The sequence below is a fragment of the Hyla sarda genome, chromosome 2 (assembly GCF_029499605.1).
Source record: "Hyla sarda isolate aHylSar1 chromosome 2, aHylSar1.hap1, whole genome shotgun sequence".
In the NCBI taxonomy this organism is placed as follows: Eukaryota; Metazoa; Chordata; class Amphibia; order Anura; family Hylidae; genus Hyla; species Hyla sarda.
Window position 1 is genome coordinate 282,004,338 of NC_079190.1, and position 14,516 is coordinate 282,018,853.

At 42.7% G+C, this 14,516-nt stretch overlaps 1 protein-coding gene and 1 non-coding gene across 7 annotated transcripts in view; one reads left to right on the forward strand and one right to left on the reverse strand.

Moving 5' to 3' along the window:
* PTPRU (protein tyrosine phosphatase receptor type U) overlaps nt 1-14,516 on the reverse strand; it is a 140,942-nt gene that overhangs the window by 94,182 nt on the left and 32,244 nt on the right. The window lies entirely within an intron of this gene.
* On the forward strand, nt 1,488-1,673 carry LOC130359844 (U2 spliceosomal RNA). Its single transcript, XR_008890481.1, has one exon. It is a non-coding gene; the product is annotated as a U2 spliceosomal RNA (small nuclear RNA).

Sequence of the window (14,516 nt, forward strand, 5' to 3'; positions counted from 1 at the left end):
ACATTCTTGGTAATACAACATTCTTGGTAATACAACATTCTTGGTAATACAACATCATTGGTAATACAACATCATTGGTAATACAACATCATTGATAATACATCATCCTTGGTAATACAACATCCTTGGTAATACAACATCATTGGTAATACAACATCCTTGGTAATACAACATCATTGGTAATACAACATCATAGGTAATACAACATCATTGGTAATACAGTACAACATCCTTTGTAACACAACATCCTTGGTAATACAACATCATTGGTAATACAACATCATTGGTAATACAATATCCTTGCTAATACATCATCCTTGGTAATACACCATTCTTGGTAACACAACATCCTTGGTAATACAACGTCATTGGTAATACAACATCATTGGTAATACAACATCATTGGTAATACAACATCATTGGTAATACAACATCATTGGTAATACAACATCCTTGGTAATACAACGTCATTGGTAACACAACATCCTTGGTAATACAACGTCATTGGTAATACAACATCATTGGTAATACAACATCATTGGTAATACAACATCCTTGGTAATACAACGTCATTGGTAACACAACATCCTTGGTAATACAACGTCATTGGTAATACAACATCATTGGTAATACAACATCATTGGTAGTACATCATCCTTGGTAATACAACATCATTGGTAATACAACATCCTTGGTAACACAAAATCCTTGGTAATACAACATCCTTGATAACACAACATCCTTGGTAATACAACATCATTGGTAATACAACATCCTTGGTAATACAACATCATTGGTAATACATCATCCTTGGTAATACATCATCCTTTGTAATACATCATCCTTGGTTATACAATTTCCTTGGTATTACAACATCCTTGGTAATACAACATCCTTGGTTATACAATTTCCTTGGTAATACAACATCCTTGGTAATACAACATCCTTGGTTATACAATTTCCTTAGTATTACAACATCCTCGGTAATACATCCTTGGTACTACTCTGAGTACAAGGAAATGTGTGATTACCTCCAGTCTTAGCAAATACATCATGGCTGCTTTATTTGTTTTTTTATGAAATGTTCCTTCTACTACTGTAGTTATATCATATATTAAGTCTTCCGCAGATAACCTAGAATAACCTTGCTCCATATGTTATATTTTACATTCCCAGTAATCAAACTGTCAGTTACAGAGAGTAGAACAATATTATTAAGTTTAAATATATTTTCTGTGGCAAATCATGACATAGGCGGTTTGGGTGACCCAGCAGGGCTTTTTCAGGAATTTTTATCATTAACAGTAAATAGATTCGGGAGCAGACGGCTCTGTACACTGTGTTGTGGCAATGCTGGGTAACTTCAGCTCTGGTATTAATGTAAGCTGAGCTGCAGTAACCCAGCATGGCTACTACACAGATTAAAACACAGCTGATTAGTTGGGGCCTCCTGGGTGTAGGAACAACATTGATCAGATATTGATATTATCACTTCTCGGCCTTTTGGCTAAGATCAAGTGTAGTATCGGTTCTTATCAGTTTCATACCGGTGGAGAAGTCCCACCGGTGTGGGGCTGGTGGGGATGGGTGCTGCATGGAGGAGGCTGGTGTCCCGGGCGTTTGGGGTCTGGTTCTGAGGAATCAGCTCGACGGCTGTCCTGATGTGACCTGTTTCCTCTGGGTCTCGCCATAAGGTTGGGGGGTGTAGAGCCGAGGTACTTCTGTGCCTCGGGGAGTGGTGACCCTGAGGTGCCAAAACTCACTTTGTGTTATAACTCACTGAGTGAAAGCACTGCACCATTACTCTTCACCTTTGGCTAGGATCAGGGAAATTTTTATAGATCCGGCTGGATCACCGGGCAGTTTATCTGCACTCGTCCACTTATTATTATTATTTTTTTGTTTGTCACTGTGCCAAATTTATGTGTCTGTTTTTGTACACAGGATTGTTAGGATGCGGTAGCCCTTCTGGGTGTCCCTCCTGGTGGTCTAGGGGAGGTGTGTGTGGCCATTAGGTTCCTCACCTCCCTTCAACCCCTGGGCATCTTGGCTTCAGTCAAGATGCCATCAGTATACGGCTCCTTGGCTGATACCTTGGTTAACGCTTCGGTTGAAGCCAGGAGCATTTTCGGCCCCTTAGTAGCTTAGGCGAAAAGGGGCATCGAAACTGAATCCTTGCAGGTGCCTTTTGGCCCGGAGGTGAAGGGTAGGTTTGTTGGGCTGCCTCTCTCCTGTTGGAGAAAGGCTTAGTGATAGACCGCATCCTTTATGCACGTTTTTTTAGTGTGACACGTTTGCACTTTTTCTTGCACTTTGGGTGATAGAGAGCACTTGCCTCGGCTCTTTAAAAAAAATTGATCAGATATTGAGGGCCTATGCTGAGAACAGACCATCAATAAATAAAATAAAAAACCTTTAACCTATTACTTATTAGCTGCAGCTGCCATATGTCTCTGACTATAGTGCTTCCATTCAAGCTACAGCCCTAACTCCTACCCTGGTTTCCCAAGCTCTGTCGGCTGCAGTAGTCGCAGTCCTCCAGTCTATATGTAATGGTATAGTCCTGTTGACTTCCCCTATTGGAAATAGAGTCTACGCTAAAAATATATTAGGCTCAATATTTTAACAGGTTAGCAAATATTTGTGTTGAGTTAAGATATGTATATGGTTTTTCTTTGCAGTAAAAAATCCGATGCTTATTCCCCTTTGAGCAGACACACAGGGCTACCCAGTGGGGTTTGGAGGCAGCCCAGCGCGCTGACCTGACTGTGACCCGCATCCAAACCTCACTGCGAACACAGTGCTTCCGCGGGTAGCCCTGTGAGTCTGCTTATAGGAGAATGTGCAGCGTATTTCCCGCAATGGATTTTACGCACAGTGAAATACGCTGCGAATACACAATGTATGACCCTACCCTTAAAATGCATCTATGCTAATGTGGTGGCCCAGTACAGGAGTTGCACCCCTGTACCCTTGCTGCCCTGTCAGGCAGCCTCCATACAGTCACCCCACGGGTACTGTATATAAAATATGTTATGCCTTTAAGACCTGTTGTCATGTGATTGTAACCCAGTGAGGTACCAGTGACCATGTGAACTAGGAGTGACCTATGGCACCCCTCCAAGTCTCCCCCATATAAGCCTTAGGTGGAGCTAGCTCATTCTCTTTCATCTTTAAGTCTTTGCTAAGTTGCATAAAGGCCAATTCCTAGGTGTGTGTCTGGAGTCCTAAAGAGGCCTAAAGTCTACCACGCAGCCATGGATCCTAAAGTCCAGCACCCCACAGGTCAAGTCAAAGCCTGGTAAGCTACAGAAGGGGTGAAGTCAATCATAATCTGCTATAGTCAAGTCATTCCAAGTCAATCTGTCTTCAGTCAGCATGGCTCTGCAGCAAATTGTCCCAGTCCACCATAAGTCCCAGCAAGCCCTGAGGTCTCTGAAGTCACTGGTCACCCCCTTGGGCCCAGCCAAGCTGTATAGACTGTTACACCTTTCTGACTAAGTAAAGCTTCCATTGTTCCGTAACTTGGCGTTGGAGTCATTATTTGCCCCCGTGCCTAGACCAGCATCCAGCGGTATTCCTTCGGGTGGTGTAAAGGATAAACCACGCCCTGGCATCATGAACATAAGGGTAATTCCATCTGCTCTCATCACACTCTCACCACACTAAATCATCAGTGCGACTACCCAAGTCTTTTAAAAAAGATGCTTAAAGAGGTACTCTGTCGAAAAACATCTTATCCCCTATCCAAAGAATAGGGGATAACATGTCTGATCGTGGGTCCCCAGCGGTGGATCAGATATGTTATCCACCATCCCCCAGTCATCCGTGCACGGAGCGAACGCCAGATGCCAAGTTACGCCACACCCCCTCCATTCATGTCTATGGGAGGCGTGATGGCTACGTACTAGCCATCACGTCCCCTCCCATAGACATTAATGGAGGGGGCATGGCATGACATCAACACGAAAGCTCCAAGCTTTCATGTTCCAGACGTTGCCACTGCCGTCCCGAAGATCGTGGGGGTCCCCAGCAGTGGGACTCCCGCGATCAGACATCTTAACCCAGTGGTCCCCAAACTGTGGCCCTCCAGATGTTGCAAAACTACAACTCCCAGCATGCCTGGACAGCCAACGGCTGTCCAGGCATGCTGGGAATTGTAGTTTTGCAACATCTGGAGGGCCACAGTTTGGAGACCACTGTCTTAACCCCTATCCTTTGAGGATAAGATGTTTTTCGCCGGAGTACCTCTTTAAACATAACAGTACACTTAGGCCCAAATTGGATGTTATACATATTTTAGCACCTGAGAAGTATGTAAATGATTACTTAGGCCCCAAAGAATTGTTTATAGATTTCACATGCTAACCTATTTATTCAGTCCAATATGTATTATCTACTAGAATATACATCAAACTAATATATAAGATAGATAGATATGAGATAGATAGATAGATATGAACAAATTAGGTCATCCTGGTCCAATATGGGGGATCCAAGCTTTGTGAACAGCCCAGGGTTTACAGTGACCTTAATAAGAGAATAATTCCTTAAACATAGTAGTGCACTGTGCCACTGTGTATTAGCTGTAGTGAAGATGTCTTGTATTACACTTGCACCCACCATAAAAGCTATTTAAGTCTTCTTTTTATTAAAAAATATAATGCTTGTGTCAAATAGTAGATATTCCCATCCCCACATGTAATACTAAACATCCTTATGACTAATACAACACGTACAGATGTTATAAAATGATGCTGTTCCTTAAATAGCTGACATAATCTCCAAATACAGTAGAATGTCATATCTACAATAGAACGTATTAGGCCTCTTTCACACTATGAAATAGTTATGTTTAGGAACTTCCGTCACCAGTTCCGTCACTATATCGGCGAAACCCGGCCGTTACAAAATTGCATTGCAGCCTATGGGGTTTTGCAACTGCCCGTTTGCACCCGTATATGCCCGTAATTCATTACGGGCGTTATACAGTGACGGAACATCGTGGCGGAAAAATTACTGCATGCAGTTACAAAACCCCATAGGCAGCAATGCAATTTAGTCACGGCTGTCAGGGGTTCTGTAACGGCCGGGTTTCGCCGATATAGTGACGGAACAGGTGACGGATGTTCCTAAATGGAACTATTTCATAGTGTGAAAGAGTCCTTACATCTAGAACTAAATGGATGGATGTACATCATTTATCTACGGTACATTATCAGAGGACTTTAGATTTAGGTAATGCTCCCTGGATACAATCCAGCATGTCAGAAGCAAGCATCCTCTTAAAGAATATTAGGTATGGAATATGGCGAGAAGGGGGTTTGTAAGAAGGGTCTATAGACAGGCAGCTGATGACACAGTGTCCTGTTGGACCCCAAGCAATCATCTTTAATATTGGGGAAATGAGCAGTGAGTGTACAGTTATTTCTGCAGCACCATAAGGGTACGATCACACGACCGGATCCCCAGCACGTATTACGCTGCAGATCCGCCGCTACAGAATCACTGTATGCTGCCTTTACAGGTGCCTGCTCGGAGCGGCAATCTGCTGCTATGAGCAGACACACTGCGATGTGCAGTATGCTCGCACATCGCGGCAGCTCTCGGCCAAGCTCATAGAGCAGGGGGAGCGAGCGCGATGTGTGCGAGTCTTGCGAGTGCGAGCGTATTTCCGCTCCGAGCAGGCACCTGTAAAGGCAGCATACAGCAGTCCTTCAGCGGCGTAACTGCAGCGTAATCCGCGCTGGGGATACGCTCGTGTGAACGTACCCTTATAGAGGAAATTAAACAATACACGGCAGTCAATGAAGTTAATGTGCTGTCTAAAGTACAGACCTGTCAGATCCTCCAGGGAAAGACGCTCTTTGTCACCAATCTTTGTGCTGTCCAGTAGATTGCGGCCATGGTATATATCAATAGGCTTTTTCTATAGCAAATAACCTCTTTAAAAGAAATGCAACATTTGCACTGCCAGTAAGACTGACCAATTCTCCGGAATAATCCACTTGTCACCAGAAGAAGCCCACACACAAGTCATTCTAAGCCATGATCCTTATCAGTGAGCTGAAGGAAATCAATGTTTTATAACAGAGCCTGGGCTTTCATGTAGCGGTCACAATGCTTATGTTAAAGTGACCAATGTTTTCATCTCAACTTCAGTTCAAGCGGTTTGATATCGCACTAAGGGTGCATTCACATCATGTTTTGGGGATCCGGCAGCTGGATCCGGCAGTAGAATTTCAAAACTGACAGGTTGGCTTGATGCAAATGTATTTGACATCTACATGTTTTCACAACTTTACCTAAGCACAGACATTGGGAGGCATATTGCTAGGAGATACCATCATATACCATTGTGCCATCGGTAGCATTCTGGCAGTTATTATAATTTAACACAGCATCAGTAGTTGGAAAGATGTGCGATGGTGTCAGGAAACACAAGTGCTTCTGCCACTTTCCTCTAGTGATCTGTGGTATCAGTCAGAACCTTGTAGATCATATATATAGAGTCATGGGCGTAAATGTTGGCACCCCTGAAATTTTGAAATAAAATTAAGTATTTTTTTTACAGAAAAGGTTTGCAGTAACACATGTTTTGCTATACACATGTTTATTCCCTTTGTGTGTATTGGAACTAAACCAAAAAAAAAGGAGGAAAAAAGGCAAATTGGACATAATGTCACACCCAACTCCAAAAGTGGGCTGGACAAAATTATTGGCACCCTTTCAAAATTGTGGAAAAATAAGATTGTTTCAAGCATGTGATGCTCCTTTAAAATCACCTGGAGCAAGTAACAGGTGTGGGCAATATAAAAATCACACCTGAAAGATAAAAAGGAGAGAAGTTCACTTAGTCTTTACATTGTGTGTCGGTGTGTGACAATCTCAAGGTTACACGTCCATCTCCAGAGATCTAGATTTACCTTTGTCCACAGTGCGCAACATTACCAAGAAGTTTTAAACCCATGGCACTGAAGCTAATCTCCCTGGGTGTGGACAAAAGAGAAAAAATTATGAAAGGTGTCAATGCAGGATAGTCAGAATGGTGGATAAGCAGCCCCAAACAAGTTCCAAAGATATTCAAGCTGTCCTGCAGGCTCAGGGAGCATCAGTGTCAGTGCGAACAATCCATCTACATTTAAATGAAATGAAACGCTATTGCAGGAGACCCAGGAGGACCCCACTGCTGACATAGAGACATAAAAAAAAAGCAAGACTACATTTTGCCAAAATGAAGTTGAGTAAGCCAAAATCCTTCTGGGGAAACGTCTTGTGGACAGATGAGACCAAGATAGAGCTCTTTGGTAAAGCACATCATTCTACTGTTTACCGAAAACAGAATGAGATCGACAAAGAAAAGAACACAGTACCTACAGTGAAATATGGTGGCAGTTCAATGATGTTTTGGGGTTGTTTTGCTGCCTCTGGCACTGGGTGCCTTGAATGTGTGCAAGGCATCGTGAAATCTGAGGATTACCTATGGATTTTGGGTCGCACTGTACAGCCCAGTGTCAGAAAGCTAGGTTTGCGTCTGAGATCTTGGGTCTTCAGCAGGACAATGACCCCAAACATACGTAAAAAAGCAAAAGCACCCAGAAATGGATGGCAACAAAGCGCTGTAGAGTTCTGAAATGGCCAGCAATGAGTCCAGATCTAAATCCCTTTGAACACCAATAAGAGAGACCTGGAGCAGTTTGCAAAGGAAGAGTGGTCCAACATTCCGGCTGAGAGGTGTAAGAAGCTTATTGATGGTTATGGGAAGCGACTGATTTCAGTTATTTTTTCCAAAGGGTGTGCAACCAAATATTAGGTTAAGGGTGCCAATAATTTTGTCCAGCCCATTTTTGGAGTTTGGTGTGACATTATGTACAATTTGCTTTTTTTCCTCCTTTTTTTGGTTTAGTTTCAATACACACAAAGGGAATAAACATGTGTATAGCAAAACATGTGTTACTGCAATCCTTTTCTGTGAGAAATACTTCATTTTCTAGAAAAATATCAGGGGTGCCAACATTTATGGCCATGACTGTAGGTTCCACATGTCTGAGTTATAAAAAGCATGCACTTTAGGCAGAAAGCTTTGCAAACGTAAAAATGTTTGTGCAGACCTCATGGAAAGGGGGGTTTGGGGGGGCAGGAGCAAGTTCATCATGCTCTTGAAGAAACGCCCCGAGCTTCCAGGAGAACTGCCAGAAGAGTAAGTAAAATATAGATCAAAAGGTATTTTACATATAAAAACATGATTAATATGGATACAGGTCTTAGGACACATTACTACAATCACTTGAGCATTTTTATTTTTTTCTTAGTAATGACAGTAATGCTTCAATATATAATATGAATATTATATGATTATGATATGATATAATATGATTTGAATAAGATCTTTCTAGCTGGCGTAAACCATAGTTAATTCAGTGCGCCAGGTGACAACACCCTTTTTTTGCCACACCATATCACAAGTCCTGCCCACACAGTGAGCAATGTGAAAAATTCCCAACATTTTGACACAAAGGTGCTTGCTTCGTCAGGCACACTGATGATAAATTCCCTCCTATTTGTGAACATCCCCTAAAAGTTAGTGCCCACAGTGAGTGTTGCATTATGACAATAAGTCCAGCCTGGCATAGCAATGGTATTGCTGGTGGGGCCATATTGAAATCTACTGTCGATCTATCATTTATACTTACTCGCATTCACCATCATTTAGTACTTATTTTGTCTATACCATTTCTATACAGTATCATTGGGTTTATAAGATTACAAGTGATCCCACGACTTACAATGGCCTCAACATACAATAGTTTCAACATACAATGGTCTTTTCTGGACCATTGTAACTTGAAACCAGACTCAACATACAATGCTATAGAATCTGCGAAACATGTCAATGACTGGAAGAACCGACCAATCAGAATGGATATTTCACTGGTAAAACCTGTGTATTCCTAAAGTGCATTCAGTGACTGGTGTCTGGTAACGCCCCCTACAGTACAGGGAGGTATTACATGTTCTGTACTCTTTACCTCTGCCAGGGTTAGCTGCTCCTTTGGATACCAGGTGTGGGTGGCTCCATTTGACTTTTTTTTAGAACACTGCGTGTTCTGTACAGGACCCTGAATAAGCTTCTGTCCTCTACATAAACCAGCGTTTCCCAAAGAGGGTGCCTCCAGCTATTGCAAAACTACAACTCCCAGCATGCCCGGACAGCGCGACATCTGGAGGCACTCTGGTTGGGAAACACTGAAATAGACAGTGATTTACAGCTCCCAGCAGCTCTTTATTACTTTTATATGTAAGGATTTGCTTTATCTGCATTAGTTATTTTACTTTAATCCTCACTTTTTCCTATTTTTGGATGACATTTTGGTGGCTTCAGAACCAATTACCAGGTTTCCATAGAGTTCTGGTCTCAACATACGATGGTTTCAACATACAATGGTCGTCCCAGAACCAATTACCGTAATATTGTAACTTGAGGGACTACTGTATATTTGATTTAAACCTAAAACTGAACATGTATAGTTGTGAATCTTTAGCCAGGGCACAGCTAAACATACATGGCACTTCCATATGGCACTTAGCAGGCTGACCTAACCCTTTCTGGTCACGGCTGCTATAAGTTATTGTCAGCGCCCTTACAATGTCATTCTACTGCTCTACAGCTGCCAACACCGTATGAGAAATATGTGTAGTACTGATGCCTGTGCAAATCTCTCCGAGTGATACCCTGAATAATTGATATGTGTAACATAGTGGTAAAGAGCAATCCAACAGGTTGGTACATGCTGACTTCTGTCTCTTTTGTGATAAAACTGCTCACACTGCTTCCTCTCTAAGGCTGTGTTTGTCTAGTGCAAGCTAATAGATCTGGTAAGAGACAAGAGTTTACACAATGTAATCCAGCTAACAATGTCTGTGTGATCAGAGTAATGGCCTGCAAGGCTTTCGCTACATATAAGATAAAGAATATTGTCAAATGAAAACACAGAATAGTGTCCTGTATGCAATATATTTTCACAGCTTACAAAGCAAAATATAATAATGCTAAATGCTTCAGTTGCTAGACTCTTTATCGGTTTTCCAGGAGTGTATCCACAATGCAGATCTGAAATATGGATATATTACAAATAAAATGGCATAAGAATGTCTTCAGCATATTGTCAGTACTGTACCCATATTTGTGTACAATAAATAATGACGGGGAGTCTTCTAGGTAGGAAACTGAACTACACTTTGAACGAATGCAGAACAGATAAAATATTGATGAAATATAGATCAAATATAGACAACATACAGAAGCAGCTATACAATCCCCTTCCATAGACTTCAATGGGCATTTCCAGCGAGAAAATGATGAAAGTAGCATACGCTGCATTTTTTTTAAAAATATGCACATATTTCACCCATATAAATAGCCCCATAGTGTAACGTTAGCTCCATATCACAGTCCACTGAAAATGGCTGTAATACTAATGCAATTTTCATCCTTTAAAAATGTTGCTACATTTTCATTGCAAAATGAGTCTAAAATGTTTTGCCTTTATGGGTCTCCCTTTTACTGAATTGGCTGTACATTGCTCTTGTTAGACTCAGTCCATACCTAATAACAGAGACATACAGACAGAAAATAGGAAGTGAGGGCAGGGATTTACACACTGGATCACTGCAGTGTAAAAACACTTTATAGCCATAGGATTGCTGCTCTCCTGCCGCTGCCATCAGCCATAGGATTGCTGTTCTCCTGCCTCTGCTGAAAAGACATAGGATTGCTGTTCTCCTGCCTCTGCTGGCTGAAAAGCCATAGGATTGCTGTTCTCCTGCCTCTGTTGGCTGAAAAGCCATATGATTGCTGTTCTCCTGCCTCTGCTGGCTGAAAAGCCATAGGATTGCTGCTTTGATTTCAAAATGCACAATACATACAGTTGGAATAGCTAGAACATGAAGGAGAAATGAAGTAAAGCAGTAAAGCACATATTTGAGTGGCTTATCAACATAAAGAAAAGTTTTTAATAACTATTTAGGCATAAGCGTTAGACTAATGAATGACCTCCCTCCTGTCCTGGTAAGTATGAAGACATGGATGGGTGGGAAGTCTCATGGCTGTCACCCTTTCGGTCTATAGTACTGTCAGTATAGGCAGATTAACAAAATAAGTGACACACCTCCTGCTATGGAGAGAAATGCGAAGAGCTGAGTAATTGGTTGAGCAGCAGTGTGACATATTGGGCCTGGGTCTTATTCCTGGTACCTATGCCCAATGTCTTATACTGCCACTCAGGCAATTACTGGGCAAGGCAGAACATTGCTGCGGCAAGCGATTCACTGAGCTACAGTGTGATGGGCCCAATATGTCATCCTGTATCTCAAGAAGAGGACTGCACTGGGGGACCTGAGCAGGATACAGGAAGCACGATAGGAGCACTGGAGCTGATAAGAGGTTTATTTTTTATTTTTTTTATGTATTACAGTATGGGTTATATGCAGGCAGTGAGAGACTTTGCTGCTGGTTATATGCAGGCAGTGAGAGACTTTGCTGCTGGTTATATTCAGTCAGTGAGAGACTTTGCTGCTGGTTATATGCAGGCAGTGATAGACTTTGCTGCTGGTTATGTGCAGGCAGTGATAGACTTTGCTGCTGGTTATATGCAGGCAGTGAGAGACTTTGCTGCTGGTTATATGCAGGCAGTGAGAGACTTTGCTGCTGGTTATATGCAGGCAGTGAGAGACTTTGCTGCTGCTTATATGCAGGCAGTGAGAGACATTGCTGCTGGTTATATGCAGGCTGTGAGAGACTTTGCTGCTGGTTATATGCAGGCAGTGAGAGATTTTGCTGCTGCTTATATGCAGGCAGTGAGATACTTTGCTGCTGGTTATATGCAGGCAGTGATAGACTTTGCTGCTGGTTATATGCAGGCTGTGAGAGACTTTGCTGCTGGTTATATACAAGCAGTGAGAGACTTTGCTGCTGCTTATATGCAGGCAGTAAGAGACTTTGCTGCTAGTAATATGCAGGCAGTGAGAGACTTTGCTGCTGCTTATATGCAGGCAGTGAGAGACTTTGCTGCTAGTAATATGCAGGCAGTGAGAGACTTTGCTGCTGCTTATATGCAGGCAGTGAGATACTTTGCTGCTGGTTATATGCAGTCAGTGAGAGACTTTGCTGCTGGTTATATGCAGTCAGTGAGAGACTTTGCTGCTGGTTATATGCAGTCAGTGAGAGACTTTGCTGCTGGTTATTTGCAGGCAGTGAGAGACTTTGCTGCTGGTTTTATGCAGGCAGTGAGAGACTTTGCTGCTGGTTATATGCAGGCAGTGAGAGACTTTGCTGCTGGTTATTTGCAGGCAGTGAGAGATTTGCTGCTGGTTATATGCAGGCAGTGAGAGACTTTGCTGCTGGTTATATGCAGGCAGTGAGAGACTTTGCTGCTGGTTATATGCAGGCAGTGAAAGACTTTGCTGCTGCTTATATGCAGGCAGTGAGAGACTTTGCCGCTGGTTATATGCAGGCAGTGAGAGATTTGCTGCTGGTTATATGCAGGCAGTGAGAGACTTTGCTGCTGGTTATATACAGGCAGTGAGAGATTTGCTGCTGGTTATATGCAGGCAGTGAGAGACTTTGCTGCTGGTTATATGCAGGCAGTGGGAGACTTTGCTGCAGGTTATATGCAGGCAGTGAGAGATTTGCTGCTGGTTATATGCAGGCAGTGAGAGATTTGCTGCTGATTATATGCAGGCAGTGAGAGACTTTGCTGCTGGTTATATGCAGGCAGTGAGAGACTTTGCTGCTGGTTATATGCAGGCAGTGAGAGACTTTGCTGCTGGTTATATGCAGGCAGTGAGAGATTTGCTGCTGATTATATGCAGACAGTGAGAGACTTTGCCACTGGTTATATGCAGGCAGTGAGAGACTTTGCTGCTGATTATATGCAGGCAGTGAGAGACTTTGCTGCTGGTTATATGCAGGCAGTGAGAAACTTTGCTGCTGGTTATATGCAGGCAGTGAGAGACTTTGCTGCTGGTTATATGCAGGCAGTGAGAGACTTTGCTGCTGGTTATATGCAGGCAGTGAGAGATTTGCTGCTGATTATATGCAGACAGTGAGAGACTTTGCCACTGGTTATATGCAGGCAGTGAGAGACTTTGCTGCTGATTATATGCAGGCAGTGAGAGACTTTGCTGCTGGTTATATGCAGGCAGTGAGAAACTTTGCTGCTGGTTATATGCAGGCAGTGAGAGACTTTGCTGCTGATTATATGCAGGCAGTGAGATACTTTGCTGCTGGTTATATGCAGGCAGTGAGAGACTTTGCTGCTGGTTATATGCAGGCAGTGAGAGACTTTGCTGCTGGTTATATGCAGGCAGTGAGAGACTTTGCTGCTGGTTATATGCAGGCAGTGAGAAACTTTGCTGCTGGTTATATGCAGGCAGTGAGAGACTTTGCTGCTGATTATATGCAGGCAGTGAGAGACTTTGCTGCTGGTTATATGCAGGCAGTGAGAGACTTTGCTGCTGGTTATATGCAGGCAGTGAGAGACTTTGCTGCTGGTTATATGCAGGCAGTGAGAGACTTTGCTGCTGGTTATATGCAGGCAGTGAGAGACTTCGCTTAACCCTCTATAAGCTGTTGTGTTCTCCTCTAGCAGATTATTTATACCCAGGACTGTATCTATAACAAGGGGGCATCCTCTAGGTCTAGAGAAAAGAAGGTTTCCACGCCAGCACAGATGGGGGTTCTTTACTGTAAGAGCAGTGAGACTGTGAAACTCTCTGTCAGAGGAGGTGGTCATGGGGAACTCAATAAAAGAGGCCTAGATGCATTTCTGGAGAGTAATAACATTACAGGTGATGGACACAAGATTTATAGGGACAGAAATATGATCCAGGGATTTATACTAATTCCATATTGGAGTTGGGAAGGAGTTTTTCCCCCTGGTATGGGGCAATTGGCATCAGCCTCTAGATCAACACAGTAGGAACACAAGCGGGATATAGGTTGAACTTGATGGACTCTTGTCCTTTTCAACCTAATAAACTATGTAACTATTAACCCACTATATGTCCTTAGCTTGGCTTTATAATACACAAGAAAATCATATTTGCTACCAGTAGTTGGCATAATACTAAGCATATAAGGGCCTGGGGCAGGTAATGTAATTTTATCACTTCATCATACCACCTGGTTCAGGCTGCAACACTATATGCAGGCACAAAGTAGATTACTACTATGTGGTATCACTATGGTACTATGTGGGGGCATTAATTTATTTGGGCACAAAGGGGAACTACTGTATGAGGGCTCAAAGAGGGGCATTGCTATAGTATGGGAGCACAAAGGGAGGCATTACTGTGTAGGGAGTAAAAAGGGGCATAGTTAAACAAGCTTTATTACCATGTCAGGCCTAAAAGGGGCAGTACTACTGATTAGGCAAACAATAAGTGAGTGAAGCAAAAAAAAAGGTGGGTGTTATTAATGTCTGTGGTACAATGGATGTGGACTTTGTAGAGGGAAA